Source organism: Sander lucioperca, chromosome 20 (genome assembly GCF_008315115.2).
Source record: "Sander lucioperca isolate FBNREF2018 chromosome 20, SLUC_FBN_1.2, whole genome shotgun sequence".
Taxonomy (NCBI): domain Eukaryota; kingdom Metazoa; phylum Chordata; class Actinopteri; order Perciformes; family Percidae; genus Sander; species Sander lucioperca.
Genome location: NC_050192.1, coordinates 14,335,635 through 14,363,219, shown reverse-complemented (window position 1 = coordinate 14,363,219; position 27,585 = coordinate 14,335,635). Strand labels below are relative to the sequence as shown.

At 40.4% G+C, this 27,585-nt stretch overlaps 1 protein-coding gene across 14 annotated transcripts in view; it reads right to left on the bottom strand.

Moving 5' to 3' along the window:
- The window catches only part of cald1a (caldesmon 1a), a 64,814-nt gene extending 42,782 nt beyond the window's left edge, over positions 1-22,032 (bottom strand). For 3 of the 14 annotated variants that reach the window (XM_031284758.2, XM_031284762.2, XM_035995938.1), the window contains exon 1: positions 21,696-22,024. The gene's annotated coding sequence lies outside the window, so the exon portion shown is untranslated. Of the gene's footprint in view, positions 1-6,773; positions 6,799-21,695 lie in introns of those variants that run through there. The other 11 variants (XR_004102509.2, XM_031284761.2, XR_004102508.2 and 8 more) reach the window with 9 other exon arrangements.
- Positions 22,033-27,585: the final 5,553 nt, after the last annotated feature.

Below are 27,585 nucleotides of genomic sequence, written 5' to 3'. Positions count from 1 at the left end.
AGCGGCCGTCCAGCTCCCAGTGCCGCTCGCGATATTACGAATCCCACTATGGCCACGCCAAGACCCACCCTTCAATAGCATTTATTGGCCAGGCGCGTACCGGTACTACCGCTGCTCCTGTTACTGCTGCTGCTCCCGATACTCTGCTTGGTCATATGTGAAGCATCCGTTATAGGGTTAATATACAACCCGTATATTTATCTTAAAAACACTCCCGGTCCTCCTCAACTGTGAAGCCACGTACTTGTTGTCCAAGCCCGTGTGTTCTCGCTAAATAAATGTGTGCAGCATTCACTGTCCCATGGGAAATAATGCAAAGTCGAGCTTCATGCAGATCACCCTGATAGATAACCAGAATTGTAAGTCAGAATGTAAACTGGGCCACAGATGGTAAGCACAATTACATTAACCTAAAACTAACTTAATTAAAATGCCACAGCCCATACTGTTTTTTTTAAATTATAGACATTAAGAGCATAAATCGTTATGCAAGTACTTTTACTTTTAATACTTAAAGTACATTTAAAATCAGGTACTTTTTACTTTTACTTAAGTAGGGTTGTCATTGTTGTACTTCTACTTTTACTAAAGTAAATATATCTCTGGTTATTTGTACTTTTACTTAAGTACTGAGATTCAGTACTTCCTCCACCACTGGAAATAATATGTACTACCTTGGAGACTACGTGACACACAAGATCCAAATGCTACAGTAAAATATGCTCGGACTATTGTAAAATGATAACCGATTATATAAAAAATAATAATGTCAAATATTGTTGAGATAACGAATAGGCTACATATCATGGGATATTGTGGATGATACGGCCCCTTAACTGTGAAAAGAGAGCAGCAGGATTTCAGTATTTTGACATCAGCTGTCTTAACCTATCAATATTTAGTCAGCCAGACTAAAAATGTAGGGCTTCAGTCAAAAGTTGAAGAAGACAAAAATACAATTGTCTCCACATTCTGACAAATTTGAGGCTTTTATTGTGACAGCCTCTCTTCAAATACTGTCATGGGTCTGCCAGACTTGCTTGACATATTCACCTCTCTTTCACAACAGAAATGACTGCCACACAACCTCTTTCTCTGTCTCTGCTAATAGTCAACTAGCTTAAAGCTGCTTTGTGGAGTTTTCTTGTAAACAAAAAAAGATATGTTTACACTCAGTGTTTCATGCATTTCCTGCCTCATAAAACATTTTTTTGCATTTACATTGGCTAGCTAGTAGTCTTCAGCCCTGGCATTTGCTGCTGTATTGGTCCATTTTGCTCCATAGCACCACTAGTGGTGCCTTGCTCAAGAGCACTTTGCCAGCAAGGCACCCCCCCATTTTAGTGATGGGACAACCGACTCTTTTACGCAAGTCGGTTCAACTGGACGACCGTAGGTTGGCCTACCGAGTTAATAGATTCGGTCACCGGTTCTCGTTCAGTAGCCTGGTGCGCGGTCTAGGCCATTTCCTGATTGATTCTACCACCACGGAGGCGCTACTGAGCTAGATTACTACACACACAGTAGCAGTCTAGCAGAAGAATACCAGCTACACACACAACGGCACGAATGCATTGATGTGAGAACAGGAGTGAGTCGGTTTATTGACGTATGGCACTCGATTCTCCCGGTTTAGTGACACGAGTCGGGTTAATTAACCGGCTCTTCGGTCAGTTCGTAAACACTACCCCATTTGCATGTAGCTATACTGTAGGACAACCTACTGTGAATTGTCCATTTATGGGAGTATTGGATGTTAACTTGACAGGATATGAACACACTTACACTTAAAGAGAGAGACAGAAGTCTATTGGTTTAGTCAAAAGCTAAGATATATTGGTATCTAGTATTTGGTATCTAAGTATTTTGGGCAAAGTAAGAATGATCATTTTATGATCGTTTTATCACACAGATAACGCTTCTGCATTAAAAGGGAGGGAGAGAGAAATAAAGTGAGAGAGATACTGCATGCCTGTAGGTATTGCACACAAACAGCTGTTTTGGCTGAGGCTCTGGGGACAGTTTGAATTGGGTAAACCTAACGTTTTCTGCAGGGGTAAGGAGTCTCCTGAGATTAGTCTGACAGGGCGGTTAAAATATGTTCAACCTGTGTGTGCCAGTATTTAACAAACAGGATTTACTTTTATAAATGTGTTTTGTGTGTATTTATGTAAATGTGTGCAGAGGTGGTGTATATAAATAAACACTTTAGATGAGTGTGAGAATGTATGTTTTTTACAAGTGTAATACAGAAAATACGTATGGACACTGCAAGTGCAGTATGTGTGCGTTTATGGTACAGTAAATGTATGTACATGTGTGATATCCATCACCACCTCCAGTGCTGTGTATGGAAAGCTGGCCTTGTGGTTGTGGTTCTCTGCGCTATGTGTCTCCTCTCACACGCCCAGGCCTCGGCAGCATTAACACGTTTACAGATCCAGGATGCAGAGCAGCTGTGGATGAGCATTCATAAATTCACTGGAGGTTTTTGGCGCAACAAGGCCAAGAATTTCTCTTTTATTTCCATCTCCGCTCGTTCCTCCCTCAGCTTCATCTTTCTCTGCCTGCCTTTTAGAGCCTGAATGATACATTGGTGCGGCGATAGTATTAACTGCTACTGTGTATTGTTAGATAATAGGACTGTCACTTATCATCTAAATTTTAAATTGCTGTTTGAACTTGGGAAATTATTAAATATTGTTTCTGTAATGACCTTTTGTTTGCATAAGCACAACAGGCTGTAATCCAGCAGGACATTTGTCCATCTGACCCACTGCAGTAAACCAGGCTATTGTTGCTCTTTTTGCTAGCGCAAAAATAAGACTGAAAGAATAATGACACCAAACAATCAAAGTAACATGAGGATGCATTTTAGATTTTACACCACAGATGGAAAAATCGTGGATAAACAAAGCTGTTTTCTGACTTTTTTAAAAGGCCTTGCAGTAACATTAGCTTATCATGTTAGCGTGTTAAATTTGTTTGTCACTCAAGTGAGGCAGCCAAGGCCCTGTGAATGAATGGAAGCAACATAGTTTAGATTTAGGCTACAGTGGGTCGTATTTGAATGAATTTGAACAAATGTGTTCAGATTGCAGATTGTGTTAGTTCTGATTTGTGATGTAAAAAAGTTAACACCTCTAGTATGTAGGTAACAAAAATTGCATTACAGAAATGCCAAAGATTTGTGTGCAGTGAATTAAAGGCAGCATTTTTTTTTATAAGTTTAATATATTATCAGGTTTTATAGGCTGTTTCTTTTTTTCACATATTCAGTATATGTTGTTTGTAGTTGCTGATACTATTTGATACTAATTTAATTTCCAGTTTACGGTTTCAAATTTACAGTTATATTAGCTGTTAGTGTTAAAAGTGTTGTTACTTTAAAATGTCCCACTCAGCACATACTGTATGTCTATAGCCAAATTTCAATAAACCTTAACAATGGGCGCCCGGATAGCTCAGTTGTTAGAGCGGGTGCCCATATATAGAGGTTTACTCCTCGATGCAGTGGGCCCAGGTTCGATTCCGATCTGCGGCCCTTTGCTGCATGTCATTCCCCCTCTCTCTCTCTCTCTCTCCCCTTTCATGTCTTCAGCTGTCCTGTCAAATAAAGGCCTAAAAATGCCCAAAATAATCTTAAAAAAAAGAATCCTTAACAATACTGTCTATGTTGTAACTTTCAAATTTGAACATCAGAAAACTCAAAAATCCATTATTGATCGCCTGTACTGTGTTTGCTCATGCAGTTTTCTTTTCTTTTACTCTCACCCTTTTCTCACTGTTTCTATCTCCTCTTGGACCACAATGCAGCAGCTTAGCCAACAGCTGTTCAGCTACAATATGAGGAGATACAGGGTTGGTTGGCTATGAATTCAGTTTAGTAATTGGTTTAATTTCATAGGATTTACTCATATCCAAGCAGCCAAGCTTCTTTATGTATTTCCCTGTGTCTGCATTTCATGCCACAGTGTGAATATCAACCACAACAGCTTCTGTTGTCAAAGCTGAGGTCTTCAGCTGCGACTATATATTCTATGCAACATAATGAGGTGGCCAACTGCATCAGACCCATGCTTAATCTCAGTACCATCTGCTTTCCACTCACACTCTATGTCCTCCAAAACAAATTTTTGAAAAGTGTGGCTTCAGCTCAGATGAGGAAAAATCTCACTGAGCATGAGCATACGGTTTTCATAGGCAAACCTAAGAAGCTAATGCCACTGTGGCAAGTGAAATGTGGTGGAATAACGTGCTGACGGTTTTGGGGGTTGGGGCAAGAAATGGGCTACAGTCCCTGAATGCCACAGATGCAATGTCATTAGTGACTTTAGATGTGGCGATCAGACACAATCCTCCCTCAAATCGCTCTGCAATCTCCTTTGGGCTGACTTCAGCTTTCTGATAGAAGACGAACCAGCGAGGGGAAATTTCACATTGGTGTGGGGAAAAGACCTGAAGGTTAAAGATGTTAAGTTTCCATTTGGTGAAGAAAAAGGAGACTCCTGCATTCCCAGACAATGGTTCACATTCCATAACACCTCTCTGTGCCCTGTGAATCATACACACTGAGACAGACTGACTAAGGCGCGCGCACACACCCACACACACACACACCCACACCCACACAGACACACACACAGTGTGTGGATAAGTAAATCTCAATGGAATACCTTGGATGCATTATAGTTTACAGGGTGGTACCAGGTTACACTAAGCACTGCTGGAATTAATCAACCACTGAGTTTATTAATTCATGACTAAAAAAGCAACAATAAAAGTAGAGAAAAAAACATTCTCACTTACTCAGTTAATATTTTAGTCTAACACTTAAAAAAATTAAGCGTATCTGCTTCAGATCAGCCCCACAGCTGTCAACAGATGTTGATTCAAATGTTGCAAAATCTGATGGGTGCACAATACGTGACATCACCTGTATCCAGCCAAGCCCCGCCCACTACAAAGCAGTGTGAAAAGCCAAGACAAAAACACAAATATATCATGAAATAACCGAAACAGTTCAAACGTTAGTTAGCGAAAAATTTTGTGTTCATGTAGGACCCAAGGCTGAACGTGAGAAAATAAGTTAGGATAACTTGGACTTTTTTTGTAGTTTTGGCAATCAGTTATTGGAATAAGATTGCACAGTTAAATGCAGAGTTCTGGGAAGGTGTTTCTTCTTTCAAAAGGTACATTTAAAGACCAACTTCCTGGTTGAACTTTGACCCACTGTACTTACCATAATTGTGCACATACAGTTTTCCTGTGCAATGAGAGTTTATTAGCAACAACCAAGTTTTCAGTTTTGAATCCAATATTAAGTGGTTTAGATAATCTGGCTTGACTCTTGGTATGTTTACAACCAGTCTGATCGTCAGACCGCTTGTGTTTCTTGCCCTGTTTTGTAATGATGACTCCATGTTCCCAGATCTTAGTAATTACTTATCACAGCCAATAAAAAAGAACCGAAACTACAAAACGTAAACCCTAAAAACTGTAATTATTCTTTAAAGTACTGTCCGACTCAGCTCTAACCATCATGACACAGTCTTATTTTCTCAAACAGCATGTTGTGATAGCCTCATGACGATAAATAGCATTTGTTTCAATTATCTCTCAAACTGCCAAATCTCTTTTGGAAAGGAAGCTGTAGTTGGATACTTTCTAAACTCTTGTGTTGCCCTGATTGAAACAAATTACTCTCTATGTAGCATTCTTCAATCGTGTGTTTTATTTTCCACTGTCAGCCAGATAACCTCACTAAACTTTGAGCACACTGTCATCTATCAAATATATTTAGACTATGACTCACTGTTCTTTTAATATTTTCTCCTCTCACGGTTCCACACAGGGATGGGAGTTTTGTGCCGCTCATCACATGAGATGTCAAGGTATTATGACCTTTCACTTCTGTGGATAGACAGCAGAAAACACCTGCGCTTCACCAGCCGGCATTCCCCTTCAGGTTGAGGGTGTGTGTTTATATGTCTTTAAACGTCATTCCTGAAGCTAAGTCACACTTAAATTGCAATAAAAACATTTCCCCAACATGCCATATCCATCATCTGAATCTCACAGCTTTTGGAGAGCAGGTTTTAGCACACAGATAGTCCATTTAAACTGAAAACATACCATCTGTATTCTTATTTTCAGGAAATCTAACTAAATCCAGCTTCAGCTAAAAGTTTACTTGAAGCCCTTTAAAGTTAACCACTGAAATGAGATGAGAAATTTGTATTTGTCAGCTGCTGATCCAATTTACCAAATTAAATAACTGCCCAAGAGAGTTCATGTAGCAGTTGCCTGAAAAAGAATGGTTATAAAACATTGTTCCGACTTTTAAATGTTGGTTTTAAGAGGGACATTTGCATTAGAAGTTGGATTCTTGCTGCCCAAATCATAAATAATACTGTAAAAAGGCAACTTATTTGAAACAGCAGCAAGAGCCAGCACAATTCCTCTCCAGTCTTTGACTTTTAAAAGGCTTGTGTCCCTTTTAAAGTGCACTTTTAGATGCTACACCCACAATCAGACAAAATAGGGAGAAAAAGCATTCCAAAAAGTACAAATCCCACACAAAATAGGGATGTTTGTACGGCATCAAAAGGCTACTGCTCCCTGGCCGTGCTCCACATGACCAAATATGGAAAGAAAAAATGCTGCCTTTTCCCGTAACCAAACGGGGAAAAAGAAGAAAAAAAAAAAGGGGGGGGGGGGGGGAGGTTCCTTTGCATGCTGTGTGCACAGCGAGATAGAGCTCTCACACTCACTACACAGTGGCCGCAGAGTTGGCTCCCTCTCAAAACAGCATGACTGATGGTGATGTTGGACCTGTCGTGACATCTCAGCAAACACTGTTGGGCAGACACACACACACCTGCACGACTCAGGAGTCATGAAAGAGAGGCACACCGATCCTTTCACTACGCTGACATTTCATTTTTAAACACACACAAAAGCTTTCTTCACTTTCACATATGAGCTTTATACCAGAGTCTCAGCAGTGCACTTTGAATCAGAGCCCCATGGAAGGGAACATTCCTCTTGGTGAAAAAGCAGCCGTCTCAATCGCCACAGTCCTCGGCCTAAGTTAGAAACGGTTTGTTTATCTGCCCCCCCACGCTATATGAAGCGGCTCTGACATTCTCCTGCTACTGCCACACTGCAAAAAATATGTGGGTATGTCATTTTGCAAGAAATTTATCAAATTATCAGGGACATTTTTGGAGCGTGTGTGAACCGCCAGCAATGGAGGAAAACTGCTGGGGGAAAGCCTACACTCAGCACAGCACAAAACAATAAATAAAGGGACTTGTAGGCCTACTTGATTTTAGTTTTTTTGCAAAACCAACTTAACAAGTCACTGAACTTTTGTATTCAATCTCAAAGGAATAGTTCGACAATTTGGGAAATATGTTTATCTACTTTCTTGATGAATGTTAGATGACAAGATTGATACTGGTCTCATTCTTGTACACAGAATATCAAGGTCCAGCTAGTAGGCACTTAGCTTAGCTAGCACAAAAATTGAAAACATCGGGAAACAGCTAGCCTGGCTCTGTGTGATTGCTTAATCAGTACAAAAACTTGAACGTATAAATGCATATTTCTTGTAACAGTTTAAGCTATGCTTGGTGATGGAGAATGGACTGTACATTTTTTATAATTTGCAAAAAATATATATCTTTTTACAATTTTAAAGGAAAAGTTAGCCATATTTAGAAATACCCTTCTAGCAGTGAATTAGATGACTTAGCTTAGCTTAAAGACTGGAAGCAGGGCGAAAAAGGGTCAGAAAGTAAAAGAAATCACCTAGCTTAATTTGTTTGCTTAATTTGTTCAAACCGTGTGGTTTTAGACAGGTTAGTGTTACTGTTTCTTCCTGCTACCAGTCTTTATGTTAAACCAAGCTAATTACCTGTAGCTGCATCTCCCTGAAGTGAAATAATCTGTTGATTGATGGTGCAAGAGTTCCACTAGCATCATTATATTGATTGAGTTGAATTTAATGAACTACTGAAATATCTCATTTTAGACGTTACTTTTTTTTTTAAAAATATTTTGTGTTGCTGCCCAGCAATGAACAAAGTCATAAACAAGCCATTCAGGCTCTTTCCTATCCTGTTACCTGTTTTAGTTTTCAGCACTGCAGCCCTCTTATGTAAGAACCTCCTTGCACCTACCAAAATGCATCAGGTATTCTGGTGCAAGTATCCTGAATGTCAAATAATCTGAATAAATATGCACCACGCACTTGACATGCGATGTTAACAGTCTGTTGTGTAAGTCCACAAGGACATTTATAGTCAAAACCTTCATCTTTGGGCGCCCGGATAGCTCAGTTGGTAGAGCGGGCGCCCATATATAGAGGTTTACTCCTCGATGCAGCGGGCCCGGGTTCGACTCCGACCTGCGGCCCTTTGCTGCATGTCCCCCCCCCCCCCCCTCACCCGCTTCATTTCTTCAGCTGTCCTGTCAATAAAGGCCTAAAAATGCCCAAAAAAATAATCTAAAAAAAACTTTTGTCACTCAGGACCAAATGCAATGTCAGAACATACATGCTATCAAGGGCTGTATGTTTACATACATTATAATAGTATAAAACAAACCAGGACTAATGAATAAATACATGCAATTTTCCACATCATTTTCCTGTCATAACAAACCAATGTTATGATGAATACACAAGGACAACATCATTGAGTCTCTCAGTACCTTAGGGCACACTGTGACTTTTAAGTCTATTAAATATCATTGTAAATAAATAATGACAGACAGATGCTGTATGAAGCTAATGACAAAGGAGGTGATAGTAATCTCAATGAACAGGTCATTTAATGGTCTTGGAAACCTATTGCATCATTGGCAGAGTTTTCTCATTTTAGGCAATGCACACCAGAACATGTGACTTGTCGTGAACTCATTACTCATCCTTCTCTCAGCTCCATTTCCGAAGGAAAAGCAGCCTCCTCTTGTTCCTTTAGGACATCCCATCTTGACACCTGCCTTTTGTCAGAGTAAATGAGGCCTGGGCAGGAGTCTGTCTCCTCAACAGGACATTAATCTGCTACTAGTAAGCTGACCAGAGAGACTAGTGGAATCAGAGTGCTGATATATGGTGGGTCTACTGCCGACACTGCAGCGACAGAACAGTTTATCCAGCTGATGGCAATAAAGCAGAGTTGAACGGAAAAGGATAAAACAGGACGGAACAGAGCAGAAATGACCTCTACTACGCTTAAAATCCTTGCTTTCTTTCAGATCTGTGAGCTAAAGTTCAGCTCTTATAACCAGAAACTGAAAGTTCACAGTTTCAATCACTGCAAAAAGCCAGCGCGCCTGGCAATAAGGCCCCCAGGCAAGATCCCGAACTTGTACTTTTTTAATAAGTGAAAGTCACTTGGGATATGCACCAAAGCTCAATGACTAAAATGTAAAAGTATACGTGATTAGCATGATTCACAGCAGCCCACAGCCTCTGGTATACGGGCAATAACATGACATGCTGGAAACATTAAGTGGAACATAAAAAAATGTATTTCTCATAAAGCTTGAGAGGTTCCTGATGTGTTTCTCTATGGCAAAAAAAGGAAAGCAAATGGATCTGCTGAACATTTGTGACATGCTTCCTATAAAAGCCACGTTCCTGTCGTGGTGGACGTGTGGCTCTCCGTGGCCGAAGAGAAATTACACTTTGGTGAAAGAAGGAGAAAAAACCGGAGGGATTAAAAAAAAAAAAAAAAAAAAAAGGGGAATATAAACGGCAGAGTGATTAATGTGGCTGGCTCAAACCACACTAAGAGAGAACGTCTTCCCATCATACCTTACATGGAAACATACATGGGGTTAGAGTGAGGCTTAAACGCATGATGCAATGCCCCCACATACTGAGAGCCTGTTGAAAACATGACAGTTGAGTGCAAACCCTAACACAAGTTTGCCTTTTTTGTGCATGCATCACAAGAAGACACAAAGAAAATCACTTTTACAGAGCACATATTTATTTAAATCTCTCCAAATGTCATAAATCTTTATCTGTCTTGCCTTGTTTTAACACACAAGTCAGTAAATCACAGCAGCGGAATGGCAATTTTTTGAAGCGTGCTGCGAGGCTTTTCAAGGGTATTACATGACAAGGTATTTTTTCAAAATAAGGGGCTGCATTCCTGGAGATAGATAGGAGGAGATTAAGGAGCGGGTAGGGTTGTGGGTGGGGTGGCGGGCGGGCGGGCAAGATGACCTGACCGAGAGGGACTATTCACAACGGATGGGAAGAGGTGGAGTGATCCCCTGACAGTGCTTTCAGTTCATACTGGGAGAAATCGAGGGTTCCTTTAGCAAAAGCACAGACAGGACACTTGCAAAAATACACACAGAAAAAGGAATGGTAATAACGAGATTTTCAGCGCAGACAGTCAGGGATGTTTTGTTTTAATCTTATGACTCTCTCTCTCTCTCTCATCTCTGTGGATATTCATGCGGCCCTGACATGCTCTCAGAGAGTTGATGCGGGGCCAAGCCAGTTAATGGTGGATATGCTGGGACTCATAGCCAGGTGTGGAAACTGCTTGATATCTCTGGTCAGTATACTCAGCAGACAGTTGATAAATGGGCTTTAGTGGACACTAACTTGGAAAAGAAAATTTGTGTTTAATTATGTTGAGAGGCATTCAACAGGATCAAGTTATATTGCATACTTACATATATCACTGTTAGGCTCCCTTAAAAGGTACTTTATACAAACAGTTATGTTTGTATTCAGTGTTTCTCTCCAAAATGTGTTATGAGTGTATATGTTATATGTATTGCCCGTGCAACAGAGAGGGGAGAGCTGCAGGAAGAGATTTCATTCTACTTCAAATCCTGCAATTTTTTTGCTCTCTACCCACTGCAGCTTTAATTGATTTTTTGCGGCCACTTGAAGGCAAAGAGTTGGGAAACAGCATGCTATTTACGCATTCAGCAGATCATGTGTCATGTTTCTGGCCACGTGGCAAATGTAACTCCATTATTCACTTTTCTTTTAGCTAAATGCTAAAAAATGTGTTACCTTCACTAACTGTTGAATGGCGTGAAACCTTTGCATCTTGTTTGTCTTCTTTGTGTTTTATGTCTTCCATGCACTACACATTTGCTCCACATGCTACAGTCAGCAGGAATACATTTTGCATTGCATTGACAACAAAAGGTTTAGGTCTATCTAAGAGATTAAATTCAATACTTCATGAATTTTACTGTAATACTTTTCTCCAAGTGTAAGCTGGTACATATCGAGCAGCCAGCACGGGGAAGAAAACACTGTAGTTATAGGAAGGAGGACTGTAATAGAAAAAGGCAGAGCATAGCTCTTGACAAAGGACTGCAGAAGTCAGCACAAAATTCCGTGAAGTAAACCAGTCCTAATCCCAGTCCACCTACAATGGTTGACAGATATGATGCCAGGAACTAGAAATGTGAAGCTCTTTCATTGAGACGAAGACGAAATCCCAACAGATATCATACCTCTGTAGAAAATATGGCATTTTTTCCGATCTTTCAGTGGTCTGTTGGATCAAATTTGACGGTATTAAAGCATTAGCATTGCTTTTGAATCAGCGGATTCACATTCTCTAAGTGACAGAGAACTCACCCCTCCGTCCAAAAAATACATTCCACTCTCCTCATACCTCAAATCCTTTCAGGGCTCTACAGGGCTAAAGTTCACTAGCTTTACCAGATCTCATTTTCGTGCATGGGTGTGCTGGCTGTTATTATTAGTGTGGCAGCCAGCCAGCTTGGACGGGTACACGTCTACTGTTCCCCCTCGAGGTGAAAGACCCGAGCCAGGGTCTTTAATCTGTAGGTATACAGTAGGTAATGTATGACACCTTATACTCTACACTCTCTGCAGGTGTGTTTGTACTGTTTTCATTGTTTCTGTCAGTCTAGTAAAGGCAAAAGTGACTGCCAGTGCAAACACCAGAGATCTTCATATCTGCAGTATACAGTGGCAGAGCAGCGATTGTCAGTAGAGCATCTTGAACTGTGTCCTTCAGGAGAGTTACCCCCCGTCTGTCTCTATTTCTTCTCTTTCTGTGGTTATGTGACTTTGGAAAGCATTGCCAGAAATTCCAGGAAACCCTAGAGCTTCATGAGACATAACAAAGCTCTCTCTCTCTCTCTTCCTCAGTCTTCGTCTCTTTCATTGAAGATTACACTTTTTTACATGTTTCTCTGTCTGCCTTTTGCCGGCCTGGGAGCTCTGCAGCTCATTCTCCCTGGGAGTAAAGTAAATGTATTCAGTGGCTGATTAACTCATATCATACCATTTTAAATGGTGAAATTTCTTACTTTAAATGCCTGTACTAATTCTAGACCACGGACTATTTAGACCATGGAAGATGCAATCATTGAATGCCATTAACATGATGTGGCATTTACCACTAAATTGAGGCTTTAGAGGTTAATATATGTGTGGTAGTTAAGCCTCCTAATTCCTAAATTTATTAGAATAACACATATCTCAGACAGCCATGAAATTGTAAATAATTGAGCGGTGCTCTTAGGAGGCTTCTCTGGTTGCTCCGTTGAAGTTGCTGCAAGCTTTTTTTAGCTGATGGCAAAACTGGAAATGAGATTTGGTTCACAAAGCAGAGCTAAATGGGAATAAATCCAAAACCACAGCCGCCCCCCCCCGGCAATAATCTGTCCATGGGGGGTTCATCCATGTCCTCGTGCTTGAAAATTGTCTCCTCCATCTGGGTTACTTCTTCTCTCAAACACATAGATGCATGTCTAAACGCCCTCATACACACACCTACAGACATACCTATTCACCCCACCCACCACCCACCTTGTGTTTATGTTCAGAGCTTGAGTGACTGGTATTTCATTTCGGCCTGCCCGGAGCCCTTTTGCACAGTTTGGCTTGGCCGGTGTACCATTACTGGTCATTAAGTCTAACCTGAACTAATAGGGGCCCATTTTCCAAGGTGGTCTCCCAGGTGGCTGTCACAGAAGTGAGTGGCACTGCGGGACTCAGGGCTCGACTCTGAGTCTCGTGAAAAATCTGCTGGGACACAAGCCAGACTCCATCATACACGGGACGCAGACTCTTTGATAACAAGAAGCCATTGTTCTAGGGGGGCGTCTGGGTGTTTTGTTTCTCATTAAGGCAGGTTTAATGAGGCCAGCCAGAATGGGCACCCCATCCCTCTAATGCACTATTTCTGCCTTCTTCAACATCTTATCCAATGAACAATCCACCTAAAAACATTTGCTCAAACCATTTTCTTCCAAATTGATCCCAAAAACCTAATTATGGTTTCTGCTTTAGATTATGTTTAACCCTTATAAATAAAGCCCAAAAACATGCTAATACACCAATATATTTAAGCAGCCAAACTGTAAGTAGAGCTTGACCGATATTATCTTAATGGAGATATATCGGTAACAGTGAATATATTGGCATTGTAAAAATAAAAATAATTGTAAAAATTGCCGTAAATGAAGGCTACATTTTTTAGGTCATTTAGACACCGTGTTGCCATTACATAGTTTGTCCACCAGAGAGCACTGACAAGTTTTATACAGTACCACCAAAATGCTCAGGTCAGTACATATCTTGGGCACTAATACTATAAAAAAACTAATTTAAGAAATATTTCTAAACATTTATTTGTTATGCATTTATGAAAAATATGACTATTTGGAATACATCAGGTTTTTTAAAACTCTCGATTCTTACATTGTTACTGGCCTCAAAAATCCAGTATCAGTCAGGCTATTGTAGCCAGTTTCACTTGCTCCTAAAAATCATAACTAGTACTAAAATAAAATAAACTAAATTACTAGTGGCACATCCACATACTCATACTTACAAATCATCACACACCACCAAATGATTCCTACAAGCGATGTTCATTGCTTTTTATCTGATAATAGAAGGATGGTTACAGCTACATTCTCCCTATGTCAGGGCACTGAATGACTTAAAGAGTGTTTTCATATAAACACCATTATTTTTAAGTAGTTACAGATATCGAAACAGATATCTCCTTTTAACATAAAATTGTTGATATGTTTTAGCTGTGCCCTCCTTCGTAGGACATGTCATCATTAATCAGAAGAGAATGAGCCATTAGTCTGAATACGAGGGTAATTAATCCACGCTCACACTTCATTAGACGTCATGCTCAATTTGTGCAGAGAACTGTGTACTGGGTAAATAAGCAGAGACGATGGGACCCACAGCTATTATCCTCGCCGAGGTGCTGCTCTAAGAAAGCTTTCATCTAAACACACACATAGTTCAAGTGGCTATTACAACTCAAATTGAAAGATGAATTTCGTCTATATCAAATAATTGTATTCATGTGTCTGTTTAACGTAGGAAATTAGTGAACTCTGCTGTCTGATCAGAGGATAATCGCAGAGGATGGATGCATATGTATCTCAGTCATAAAAAATGTGACTGGACTTCGGCATTAAAGCCGAACCGTAAGCCTCCAACAAGGTTAAACTGCAGTAGGGCATATATTTTAGTATGAATCAGCCCTTAGTTTAATAAGTACCATTTAGCTGTCACCTCGGCAGCTGTAGAGCTGCTCTATTACAGTAAAGGCCCTCCAGTACAGAGCTGGGGTTTTTCAATAAAAACCTGACTGAGTGTTTCACCCAATCACCACTGGCAGAGCTCTGATGAGGTAAAGATCTCTCCTTTGCCAGCCTCTGTCCCTGCGGAGGACTGTCTGATTAAAATGGTTTTCTGAGGCCATATTTTTGTTCTTCTTGTCCCCTTGCCAGACCCGAGTTAGAGTACAGAGAGAAAAATTGACAAATTACATAATGCATACTGAAATGAATCCACAAGAACAGATCTAATCTATAAAGGTCTCCGATTGGGAGCCAGATGAGAGCATTGGATTTCTACTTTTTTGAGAAATAGTTGGTATCGTTGTCTCAAAGACACAAATATAGACACATACACCTACATTTATTACTGGTGTTAAGAGAGGAAAGGCTTTGCATTAGCCGTTCTGTGCTTTTGATCTTCCGCCTTAATCACTTTCACCCCCCCCCAACAGGGCAGCAACATATGAAGTGGAAAGAAATGGCAACAGCGGAGTGGCCCACTAGAGCCGGCTTTCTTACTCTCCTGTTCCTGAGCAATCCTCGGAGGCTCATATGTAAATGCCTGAGTATGCTTCTGATTAGGAAGCACAAAGAGTACAGTCTATAAATGCACTCTTAAACAATTACCGCTGCTCCCGACTGCAGCCCCGACACAGACCTCAGACTGTGCTGCTGCCTGACTGGCTTATTCAGATGGAAAAGATGGATGCGGACCATTTCAAACAACGTGCCTAGCTATAAGACCCACGTGCAGAGTCTGATTTTAAATATCAGATCAAGAATGGTTTAAGAAACTTCATGATTCAATGACATTTTATTTTAGTGTTGAAACAAGTTGATTAAATGAGTACCCACACTTTTGATTGTCGATAATTGGCTTAAGGTTGCTATAATCTATAATGTGTTTTGGGAAAGGTGTTGCTCTTAGCGACGAGCCCACAGATCATCTGGTTATCCGAGCCACAACTTTAATGTTTTAGTTCACTCTCACCGCTCTCATCGTTGTCATTTTCAGATACATCAGGTAGCTTTTTACCAATGAAGAAATTAAACTGTACACTACCAGGCCGATTACTGTATTAGCTATTGACTATGGTAGCTAAAACACATAGTTGAGTATTTAGCTGCTAAAGGGCATGATATTTACCTCAGAAGTTGGTGGAGACCAAAAGCAGAGCTACAAGGAGATAGAATGTTAGACTTACAGTTGAAAGGTTCCAAATGAATGATAATGTTGCTGTTTTTGCTAACACATTTGTCATATCAACTCAATTGGCGATAATATGTCACGAATGTGTTTGAAAAAATAGTTAATATAGGTTTAAGTCCCCTACAAAGCAAAAAAAGTGCAAATAGTAAACATTTACTGGTTCCACCTTCTCAAATGTGAGGACTTCCTTTTTTCTCAGTTTTCCTATGTATAGGCCGGCAACGCTCAAAATTTATTATGTCCCATTGTCCTTGAGACATTAACAATAGCACCTGGGACACAAAGATACAGTCTCTTGGACAATTCTGGGACAGTAGAGAAACCTATCATTACGTTTATGTGTCATGGAATATATATCATTTTAATTGTTAGGTGTTCAAATGGTGTTAACAATAAAAAATAACTAACTAACCCTCTGACAACATTGTATTCTCCTTAGATTTGACAACAAAACTTAAAAACTAAATGTTCAAATACTCAGGACTTGGTTGGAATAAAACCTACTCTCAACTTTGAAGCTCTTCCAAAGAATGAAACAGAATTACAATAGAAGTCTGACTAATGTTAATACCCATGTAAGGACACAGTGATTGTTTTATGTGTATGAGGCAAGTCCTCACTTCCATCATCACCACATATGAGCCCAATCTCGCCAGTTCTCACTCCCATGATGGCAGTTGTCCAATATGGACTCTCCAAGCTGTTCTTCACATTCGCCATACACACTTCAGCACACGCAGCGCCTCTGTAGCCACAAGTAGAAATCCAGCAGGCTATAACTGACCTGCACACTACCCTATCTGTTTTCCCCCGTGCAATTCATAGAGTGGTTAACCTCGCTAACCGTGTAAACACATGACCTCACCGGTCATGTGTTTACACTCAATGGTATTTTTCACACGCCGCTGGGATTTACATCACCTTATTACCTCCACGTTCCCTTAATTCCCCATTACCCCAAAATATGGGACTTTAAGAAGGTGATTTGACAGGCTCTTGATTAGCCATGTTTGTTTAGTTTTGAGACGCTATGGGAGGAAGACGAGAGGCTGAAAGGAGAAGGTAGGAGGGGGAGGAGGAGGAGGGGAGGGGAGGTGAAGAGAGGACAGGGAGGAAATAATGGAAAGCTGGCAAAGAGAACAAGTAGGGTGAAGTGAGAATAAACGTTATAGTAATCATTTCTTTTTTGGAGAAAAGGGCTGAGGTAGAATAGATTGGTAGTAAAGGAGAGGAGAGGAGAGGAGAGGGGCTAAGGGAAAGTTCATGTAGCTGTTAGGAGAGAGACAAGTAAGGTGGTTTCTCTGCCACAGGGACACACTGTGCACGTCTGAGGTCCCAATGGGAGGACGCTGAAGGAAAACACAAGACCAATCAGCCAACAGAGACATTTCCTGTGCTTGTTTTATCAGATGAGAAGAAGCCCAAAGGCTAAATGTCCCTCTTAACAACGTTGTACACTTCTCCGAACAACCCGCTTTGGGGAACGTAGGGGAGAACATGCATCTTTGCAGGATGACATCAGAAGCGCTGCTTGGGAGCACTGACCTCACTCTAGCACAATCAATCATCCACAAAAACCATATGAAATGTAAATCACGTGAGTAAAAGAGGAGGTTTTACCTTTTAAGATATGAAGCAAGGCTGCCTCATGAATTAAATCATCACCCAGTAAAAAAAAACTAAAGATTTAGTTGAAGGGAAAAAAATACAATAATTCTTTTTTTTTTAGAACTATGAAACTTCTGGCAGAGCTTGGCATCTGGCAACAAGCAGATGGTGGGCCAATGTGCCAATTACCAACACTGACATGCCATGCTGCCTATTAGGCAATCTGGCCTTGAGTGATAGCACTTTAAAGTCAGAAAACGACATGAGTGAGAGGCTGATCTAACAAACCCTCTTCATTAGAGTGTGACTAAAGCCCAGAGGAATTCAAACGCAGGTCTTTCATGCCCACATGACTGTTTCAGACAGGAGCATCAAAGTTTGGGAAATAGTTTAGAAAGATACAGATCCTGGGACAAAGGATCATAATGAAATTCTTTACGCATGTGTATGTATTGAATCCTTTGTTTTAAAAGAGCTTTGTAAATATGGTTTATTAAATAAGACTTCATTTGATGGTGAATCTTATATAGGCTGGGGTGTGGGGTCAACTAGAAGGGGAGAATCACTGCACCCAAGAGACTGTGCAGTGAACAAATGCCAGAAAGATCCAAAAGCACCGTGGATATTCCCCTACAGTATGTTCCATGTCAGCTTGGCTGCATAACGAGGACAGAGGTTTTTCTTTTTAAAATGGCAAATAACAGGAATTTTAGATTTATACGACAAACATCTGCAAAACTCTAACAGCATAATATCCAGGACCTAAATATATATCCTCTAAGGTTTCATGCCTTTGTGTGACTTCACAAGCAATTAAGAAGGGCTACCAGTTTTTGCCTATTACTTGTTGACCCTCGCTACCCGGTGAAATAGTTAAGAATTATTTTCCAACTCGAGATCTGCCTGTCCGTCCAAGCTCACCATATTATACAACTTAGTGTGTGGTTCTGGTTGCAGCGCATTCAAATTACATGCTATCGAATTCAAAAGCGAGGGGGAACAGAATGAGTACGCTGTGGGGCTCCGGTCCAGGGCCAGAGTAGCAGCGCTAGCTGCACGACCATCACAATCACCTTAAATGAGCTGAACCATGTCCTACTCCTGCTGTTGTCCAGAAGACACAAACCTCAACTAACTTTATGCGAGGCAACACTGATGACAGGCCCATCGTTGATAAACAGAAATCATTTTGCTTGTGGTTCTGCAGGCATGGTGGGGAAGCATCTCTGTCTAAAACCATATTCTTAAAACAAACAAATCTGCATAAAAGTAAGCCAAAGACCGGAACACAGGAAACATGCTTGACATAGTTCCACTGGTCTGTTATGAGAAGAAACCAGAAAATAGCTCTGGCACCTGCTGTGCAGAAACAATGTATGTTTGGACTGACATGTCAGCATGCCATCACTGGAAACCAAACCACATTTGGAAAACCTACAAACTGAACACAGTATAGGTAAACATCTATTTAAAAAAGAGCAGTACGGTCTGATCATTTATGTTAGAAAATCGCCTCTGCCAGTTTTCCATTCTATTCAAATTCAGTTTGCCACTTGCTTGGCTGCTTTAGCTCAGTAGTGGTAAGAAACTATTGCCTTGCAAGGAAACTCTGGATTCTTGCTTTGGAACTTGATACTGTGGTGGATTATGAGTATCTAGGATCAAACTATAACAATGCACACACATATACTGCATACATGTTAACGCATTACTGCATAAGGATAGATTCATGAATGCCCCATGCTTTAGCACATGTTGATTATGTTGAGATTGAGGAACAATAATTACCTGATCCAACATTTAACTTTAATCAAGTGTATGAGACAAGGGAGGGAGAAGGAGAGGGAGCCAGCATACAGTAACTGGAAGCCTTTACCGCACTGTGCAGTCCAGAGCCAGACTCCGGAAATGCATGGCAGTGTTCCCTACATCCTGCCCGCCCAGCCCTAACCCTGGCCCTCGCCCCACACTGCCAAACCCCTGTTATCACTCTGTGCAATTACCTCCAGATTCTTCTGCACCCATATCATACCGTGCCAATTATAAAAATCCCCTTCTATGTAAACTACAAAGCACTACATGCATTCTAGTGTAAAGCCTGCAGTTTGCTGTGTGTTTCAGCCCAAAAATAGCTGAGTGAGAGTATGCGTGTGAACATACATGCAAAAAACTGAAAAAAAATGTCTAGTGTAGCGACTGCCGTTAGGGGTGCTTGTTTCTCAGGAAATACTGATGTAGCTGCTATGGAGTATTTGAAAAGATAAAGAGGCTCAACTAAATTGAAAAGAAATCAGGATTTGATTTTTTAAAAATCCGTGTTGAGTCAGTTGTAACACCTGAACACTACATGTTGTGATTGAGAGTGCGTGAAAAGTAGTTAGCATGCGAGCAGGTAGGTCAAAAAGTTAACTTAAAATGTTAGATAAAGGTTGAAATAGTTAGCTTAAAGAAATGGATAAACGGTTGAAATACTGAGCTTAAAGTAAAAGGTAAACAGTTGGAATAGTGTGCTTGAAATAGTTAGCTGAAAGTATTAGCGAAATGGTGAAAAAGCTAAAAGTCGTGGAAAATAGTTGAAGTACCTACATTTCCTGGATATACTGTTGAAATAGTTAGCTTAAAATAATAGATAAACATCTGAAATAATTAGCTCAAAAATAGTAGTTAAATGGTTGAAATAGGTAGCTGAAGGTGTTAAAAAGCTAAAAGTAGTGGAAAATAGTTGAAGTAGCTAAGTCCTGGATAAACAGCTGAAATAATTAGCTAAAAGTAATGAATAAACAGTTGAAATAATTTGCTGAAAGTAATGAACATTTGAAATAATTAGCTAAAAGTAATGGATACATGGCTGAAATATCCAGCTACTTTGTAGTACGAATGTAAATGTGACAAACCAACCTAATAACCTTCAGCTCAAATTGAAGTTCAGTTCAAGTTTATAGTGTTAAATAACTTCCAGTTTGAAATAAATACAAATGGACACATTTTGAACGTGACGGGTGATGTCCAAGAAAGTATAGGCCTACTTTAGTTCATCTGACAGGGCTGTAGGGGTACATCAGACAAAAAGTGTTGGGAACCTCTGTGCTAGAAGACTGTTATGTATTGCATTCCAGAGGCTATTCCAATCACCTGTCACCAGGTTGGGCCTGCACCTTATAAGGAGCGGAGGGCACTCTCCATGTGTTTTCCAAACACTGCACAACTTATCAGATACAGTTTCATGGACAATTACTATGCTGTCTCTGCCCTGAAAGCATTCAAAAAAAGAAAAAGACCTATAGATCTACCCTCTGCAGCTCCCCCCTCTCCAATTTTACTTGCTTCCATTTAACAGATACTAGCTATGTAATAAAGCTGAGATCAAAAGACTTGCTGGCCCAACACAAGTACAATGAGAGTTGAAAAGAGCCTTTTGCCTCAGGGGTGGTGGGATTGCAAAGAATGTGATATCTCCAAATGATGAGAAGTGGATTTATCTGCAGAGTGAGCAGGCCCTACCTTTTGCAAGACTGCCCTATGGCTTTGTCTGCAGGAGATGCTAGATGTGTTTAAAGCTTATAAACCAAAGGGCCATTAGCTTCTCCATCTCAACATTCACCTTATGATCAAATTTGATCTTTGAGGGGCATGTGGTGTGCTGGTAGCCATAAGGGACCCTTACTTGCCTGTAGCCAACTTTGTACACCTTCCACATTGTAATGTTAGCATTTTAACACATTTTGCAGTTATGGGTGAATAACACAGCTTTCCTTTAGGACTTTCGAGGATGCTTTGAATGATATTAACAACCGAAAATGTGTGATGTCAACGTGCAACACGCGCCGGCTGCTGAGGCGATGAAACTTGGCTGGCCGGGGGTTTGGAGACACCCCCCGCCCCGAACGACTGAGCGCGCATTGCAGGAGTGGACATATACGCTTTTCTTTGTGTTGTCCCGCGGTTAACAAAACATTTACATGACAGCGTCACTACTCGGCCCATAGAAAAGTTTATTATAGCTCACAATCATGAGTTTACTTTGCCTTTAGCGAACTGTTGGGGCACAAAGAGGAAGCGGCTTACAGCCAAGATATCCTGAAAAGTATCAGCAGCAGCCCATGCGCACAGTGAGTGGAGACCCATAATGTGATAATCTCCTATCGTCAAAAATGCATTTTCATTAGCTAAAGCATCCGGGGCGTCGTGAACTTTCTTCCTACTCACGTCTGTGAAAATGTAAGAGTTAAGTTTGCAGGTAGTTCGAAGTGTTTGCACTTACCTGTGGATCTTAACGGGACAAAGTAGAGCTCTTTAGTCGAGTGTGAGGAGAGGAGAGGGAGCCAGTCTGCAGTCGGTCCTCCACTACACTCTATGATAAAAAACAAACTGAATACCCGTTCAAGCCCCTCCCTTTTAAGACATAACCGCACATCTACTCTTGGCTGATGCTGTCCGCTCCAATCTGCTCTTAAAAGGTTAAACTACCACTCAGAGTGCTCTCACAAAGCATTCACAAAGCCTGCCTGAGTCCAAAAGTGTCAACTCTGTGAAGAACTTGTGCAGAACTCCTATAGCGAAAGTGACTTCAGGCAGAAAAGTGCCCTTTTTGCTTATCCTTCGGTGGGCCTCTGAAAGAAAATCATCTGTCAAGAGCGATCATATCCAATGTTAATCTTGGGACAAAAAGGAGGATATGTGCTCACAGGAAGGCCTCAAAGCCTCCATGTTAACAGTAACGTTAATGTGGTGGTGACCATATTAGCAGTTTTTGCCATGTATCTCATTACGCAGATTTTAATACAAATGCATTTCCATTCATTTACAAACCTAAAAAAAAGAACTATCTGGATGTTTAGATGCCACTAGATGTTATTAAGAAAATAGTAATTTTAGAAGTAATTTGGGTGAACTGGCCTTTTAAATAGAGGAGAGAGGCTATAGACTGTATATTATTAATACAGTCTATGAGAGAGGCATTATGATTTTCTAAACGCTCAAAGTCCTTTGTAATAATGGTTTATGTAACTACAGTAACTTATGGTTCAATAAAATTCTTTTTCATTGTTATACCTGCTGTTACCTTATTTTCGTATTTACTTAATTGATTAGTTAAGAGTATTGTCTTCACATGCTCTATGAAAAGTGTCATGAGGGAGAAATTTAAGCAGCAAAACTTAAAGCAACACTCAAGCACTTTTCCCGCTTCAGTCCCCCTACAGGTTGGAAGCGGAATTGTCCATTACATTACATTATGCAAGTTTGCCAGATAGCGGATCTGTAGTTCGAATGAGACATAATGAGACATTACGACAGCAGTAATGGACAATTCCGCTTCCAACCTGTAGGGGGACCAAAGCGGGAAAAGTGCTCAAGTGTTGCTTTAAAAATTCCTGTAATAATACATTTGATATGATTTTTTTTACTTTACAGAGTAAACGGCTCAGACTTTTACTCACTATAAACTGAAAAATGCCAGAGACAGAGCGTGAGAGTTGGTAATCCTGTTTTTTTTAACAAGTCTGTAACAAGTTTGATGTAATGCTAGTTGCTCTGTGAGGCTGTACTTAGCTAAAGGCTGACTTAAGCATGCTCACAATGACGATGCTAACATGCTGATGTTGACCAGCTAATGTTCACCATATTTACCATCTTAGTTAGCGTGTTAGCATGCTAACATTTACTGAGTAGCACAAAACACAAAGAAGAGACTGATGGGAATGTCAGTTGTGCAGTAATTTGATCATAAACAGTACAAGTTTTAAATTCTGACCTCATGCTGACGCTAGATGAAACGTCAGGGATCACAAAGTCATTCACATTACAATTCACCCTGAATGGGATATCATGTGTGTACACAATTTTAAACCATCCAATAATGTTCAAGACGTGGTTAAAAAGAAGAAAAGTTTTAATTTTCAGCTATCTGGATTTAAAATACAGCTGCAACATGAGAATATCTTAAAACTATTTTTTATTGTGGAACAGACAGAATATAATTTTATCATCTACATGAAGATTATTTTAAAGGTCCCATGGCATGAAAGTTTCACTTTATGAGGTATCCTGCTCTACCTTTGAGAAAATGAAAGCTCAGATGGGCTGATCTGGAATCTTCTCCTTATGAGGTCATAAGGGGCAAGGTTACCTCCCCTTTCTCTGCTTTGCCCGCCCAGAGAATTTGGCCCACCCGTGAGAGAGAGAGAGACATCATGGCTTGCAAAGTAGCAGTTGGTCAAGGCCACACCCCCACCCTCTACCTTGCCCCCCCTCTCTCCTCCTCAATAGCATTTAAAGCTACAGACACAGAAATGGCACGTCCTAAGGAAAGCTCATCGTGGGACTGGCTCTAGTGGCTGTAATTCTGCACCAAGGCTGAATTTCAGGAAAGAGACTTCAGATACAGTATTAGGGGACCACTGAGGCCTATATAAAAGCATCCAAAGAGCAGCATGTCATAGGACCTTTAAAGATTCTGGAAATACCTTCAGAACAGCAGCAAATGTTGCTAAACAAGCGGATGAAGCGGATTATCGGATGCTATACCTCTGTGACTCAAACATAATGGTGATACTAATGGTAATATTTAGCCTATAGTCAAATTAAAATCAAATACGTGGAATCATCGAACTACTCACTATTGCAGATTTTTAATTATACAATGGTTGCTAAAACCCCCAAATTGAAAGAAAATACAAAGGACATGACCTCAGTGATGTATGATGCATCAAGCACCAAGGATATTGATAAAAGTGTGGTATCATGTTTGGTTCTCTTTACCAAATGCAGCCCTGCAATTTGTGACCTTTTGTCTGTCAGCAATTTTAGTAAGCATGCAGGGAGTTAGGAGGTGACATACACAATAGCCTCAGTGTTCTACTTTCTACTATGAAACAGCAGCACGGGGACTCTGCCCGCTTTGTCTTCCCCTTTAAAACAATGATGCTCACAACAAAAGAATGGACTTAAGAGCATTAGGCCACTAGTGCAGAAATGAGCACCATATGTGCTACTGCTCTTTCACATGTGTTTCTTTAAGATAAAGTGAAATAAATGCATTCTGTTGATTGTGTGCTAATGCAATTGTGTGTGTGTGTGTGTGTGTGTGTGTGTGTGTGTGTGTGTGTGACAGAATAAGAGACAATGCGAGAGGAGAGAAAGAGTGGAGGGGGGGGGGGGGTTAGAGGGCCATCCTTATCTTCATTCCTTTGAAAAATTATGTATTTTAAGATAAACCTGTCGCCCTTCATCTTGCAGGTTTCTTTCAGACTTGCTTTTCCAGTTTGCACACCAACATCTTGGCCCCAAAATCTGCAGCAAATCTTTTCATGGCATAATTTGATTGCCAAAAACATGTTTACAGTTAGTGTGACGGCCTTATACTCAGAGCCGATGCTCACTTGCTATATGTACATCATTAGCTCAGGTGTTTAACTTAGTCACATACATTAGTTTACACTCCTCTGGTCTGTGGCCTTGCATGATTTTTTTTGATTGGAAAAAAATAGCCTTACTACAACAGAATGGGCACAACACTACATATTAGTGTCACTAGAGGTAGCACTGAACATATGTATAATTGTGCATGTTTATCTGCCCACAGACCAAAGAGAAATCGTTACAGCTTTTGGTTCTATTGCTTTCTGCGAGTGGTGTGCAGCTGCTGTCAAGGATGCACAGATCTCTGGAGCCCCAGGTCAGAAAGATCCCTACTGTCAAATCTTCCTGACATATATATACCTTCACAATGTTACATCAGATGAAACACCTCAGAACCTATTATAAAGGTTTTAACAAAACCTTTGACATTTTCCCATTTCATCATATTGTTTTAAATCAGATGAAAGACTGTGTTGCCATCTTGTGCAAAACTGACATTAGAGGTGAGATTGGAATTTGCCTTCAAAGTTGTATTCAGTTGTAGAAAAGTGTTCAACTCAATGATGAAAGTCACAAATGTTATTCTGCAACAGCATTGCTTAGCGAAATAAGTTTTCTTAACAATGAAAAACCGGAACATTGAGGGGCGCTGCAGCTTTAAATATAATCAGTGTCTAAGAATTAAAGTGCTCATATTATGTTCATTTTCAGGTTCATAATTGTATTTAGAGATTGTACCAGAATAGGTTTATGTAGTTTAATTTTCAGAAAACACCATATATTTGTTGTACTGCACATTGCTGCAGCTCCTCTTTTCACCCTGTGTGTTGAGCTCTCTGTTTTAGCTACAGAGTGAGGCATCGCACTTCTGTACTATCTTTGTTGGGAGTCGCACATGTGCAGTAAGTACTGCTAGCTTGTCAGTTGCAGAGTATGGGGGGTGCCATGCTAGCAGCTAGGCGAGCATTATAACATGTATTACAAAGTGACGCACGTTCGTCACGGAAGTAAAGGCTGGACTACAGTAGAGCTGTTTGAGCAGTTTGTGAACAGTGTTTTCTCTGGAAGATGGTAAGTCCCTTTGGGGTGGACTTTGGGCTTTTTCACTTTGTAAACCTATAACATGCACAAAAAGATATATAACACAATAAAGGAAATGGGAAAAGCCAAAAAGCATAATATGAACACTTTAAATAATGTCATCACTATCAGACATTAAAACGGATTACAAGGTACTGCCGCCTTTCTCTCACTGTGTATGTATGACAGATGATAGTAGATGTGCATACCAAATTCCTGCAGCATCCTGGGTAAAGCCCAGGACTTTTATCATTCTCATCTGTCTCTTGTTCCTTCCTGTATATCTCTACTGTGTACTGTCAAAGAGAGAAATGCCAACAAAGGATAGAAACCTGCAGTTGTAAACATCTGGATTATTTCCCTGGTGCATGATTCATGTTTGACTTTATCGACTACTGGTCTGACACATTCCATGGACAAACAATAAAACTATCATGAGAATATCAAATCGATGTGTCCATCCGTGGCACCACCTTTCTACCAAACTAAAGATATGAAACGCCGGTCATAGTAAAGTGTAGATTAGGCCGTTAAAATGCATAGAGATTGTGTGCCATTAAGATGACATTAGTGCCACATCTGTGAAAAGGATACAAGCATATACACTGTTGCGTGTTATGTACATCATTTCAATATATGACAACGTTAGATCAAGGTGGATTACATATCTGGATCACTGAAAGAGTAACTGTTACATAGGAAATTCGAGCCTCTTAATGTGTATGATGAACACAGCTTTGAATCCTTTCCCTGCCCTAAGCCCTCTGACCCCATTCCACGCCTAACTTTCATTATATAAAATGATTTATAATGATCAATTACACACAGCATGCAGGAGGGCTCAGGCAGGAATTAAAAGCCTTGCTGTGACACACCTGGCTCAAGTTCTAACTGTTTCACATGTTCAGGGGCCCCGGGACGGGTCCCTGGGGGACTCCGTCACACCAGCTATAAGTCTAACCAAAGCAAACACAGAATCCCTTGTTTGTTGACTTTTACGAAATGTTGAATCTAGTCAGGAAGATGTGATGTTTGTCAAAAAAATGTGTCTTGATACATTTACATCAAGAACGTGGTTTAAAGGTAAAAACTCTTTCATGTTGCTTTTCATGACATCAAAGTAGCTCTGAACTGAATTCCCAAATCATATGCTGCACACATCAAACTTTATGAAGATAAATTTATGTTTTTACGTCATTACTCTAGAGAAGATACAAATTCACCTCTTTTTGAAAGATACATCAATGGAAAATAGATTTCTGTATTCTTAAGCATCTACAACCTAAACCCACTGTGAGAACTTTTCAAACACACCAAGTGTACAAAGAAAACACACAAAAACAACATTTGCTCACCGATGAGTTAACAGAGCTGAGTTGTCTCTTTCAGTCTCTCTGTTAACTTCTCTCATCAGGCCCTAATAGTTACCTAGTGCTCTCGCGACCAAAAATCCACCGCTGGCATCCACCTTATTTCCATAAGTGGGACCTCAGCCATGTCAGTGGCTATTTTCCTACCATATCATTTTAAAGGTCCCATATTGTGTGTGTCTTTTTGATTATGAAGCAAGTCAAGGTGCTGTATAAATACTGTGAAAGTATCAAATCGCTCAATTCACAGAGAACAATGCACAAAGCCCGTATTCAGAAACAAGCCATCAGGACTTCCATGGTGATGTCACAACTTTACTATATATAGGCAGAACGTCCCGT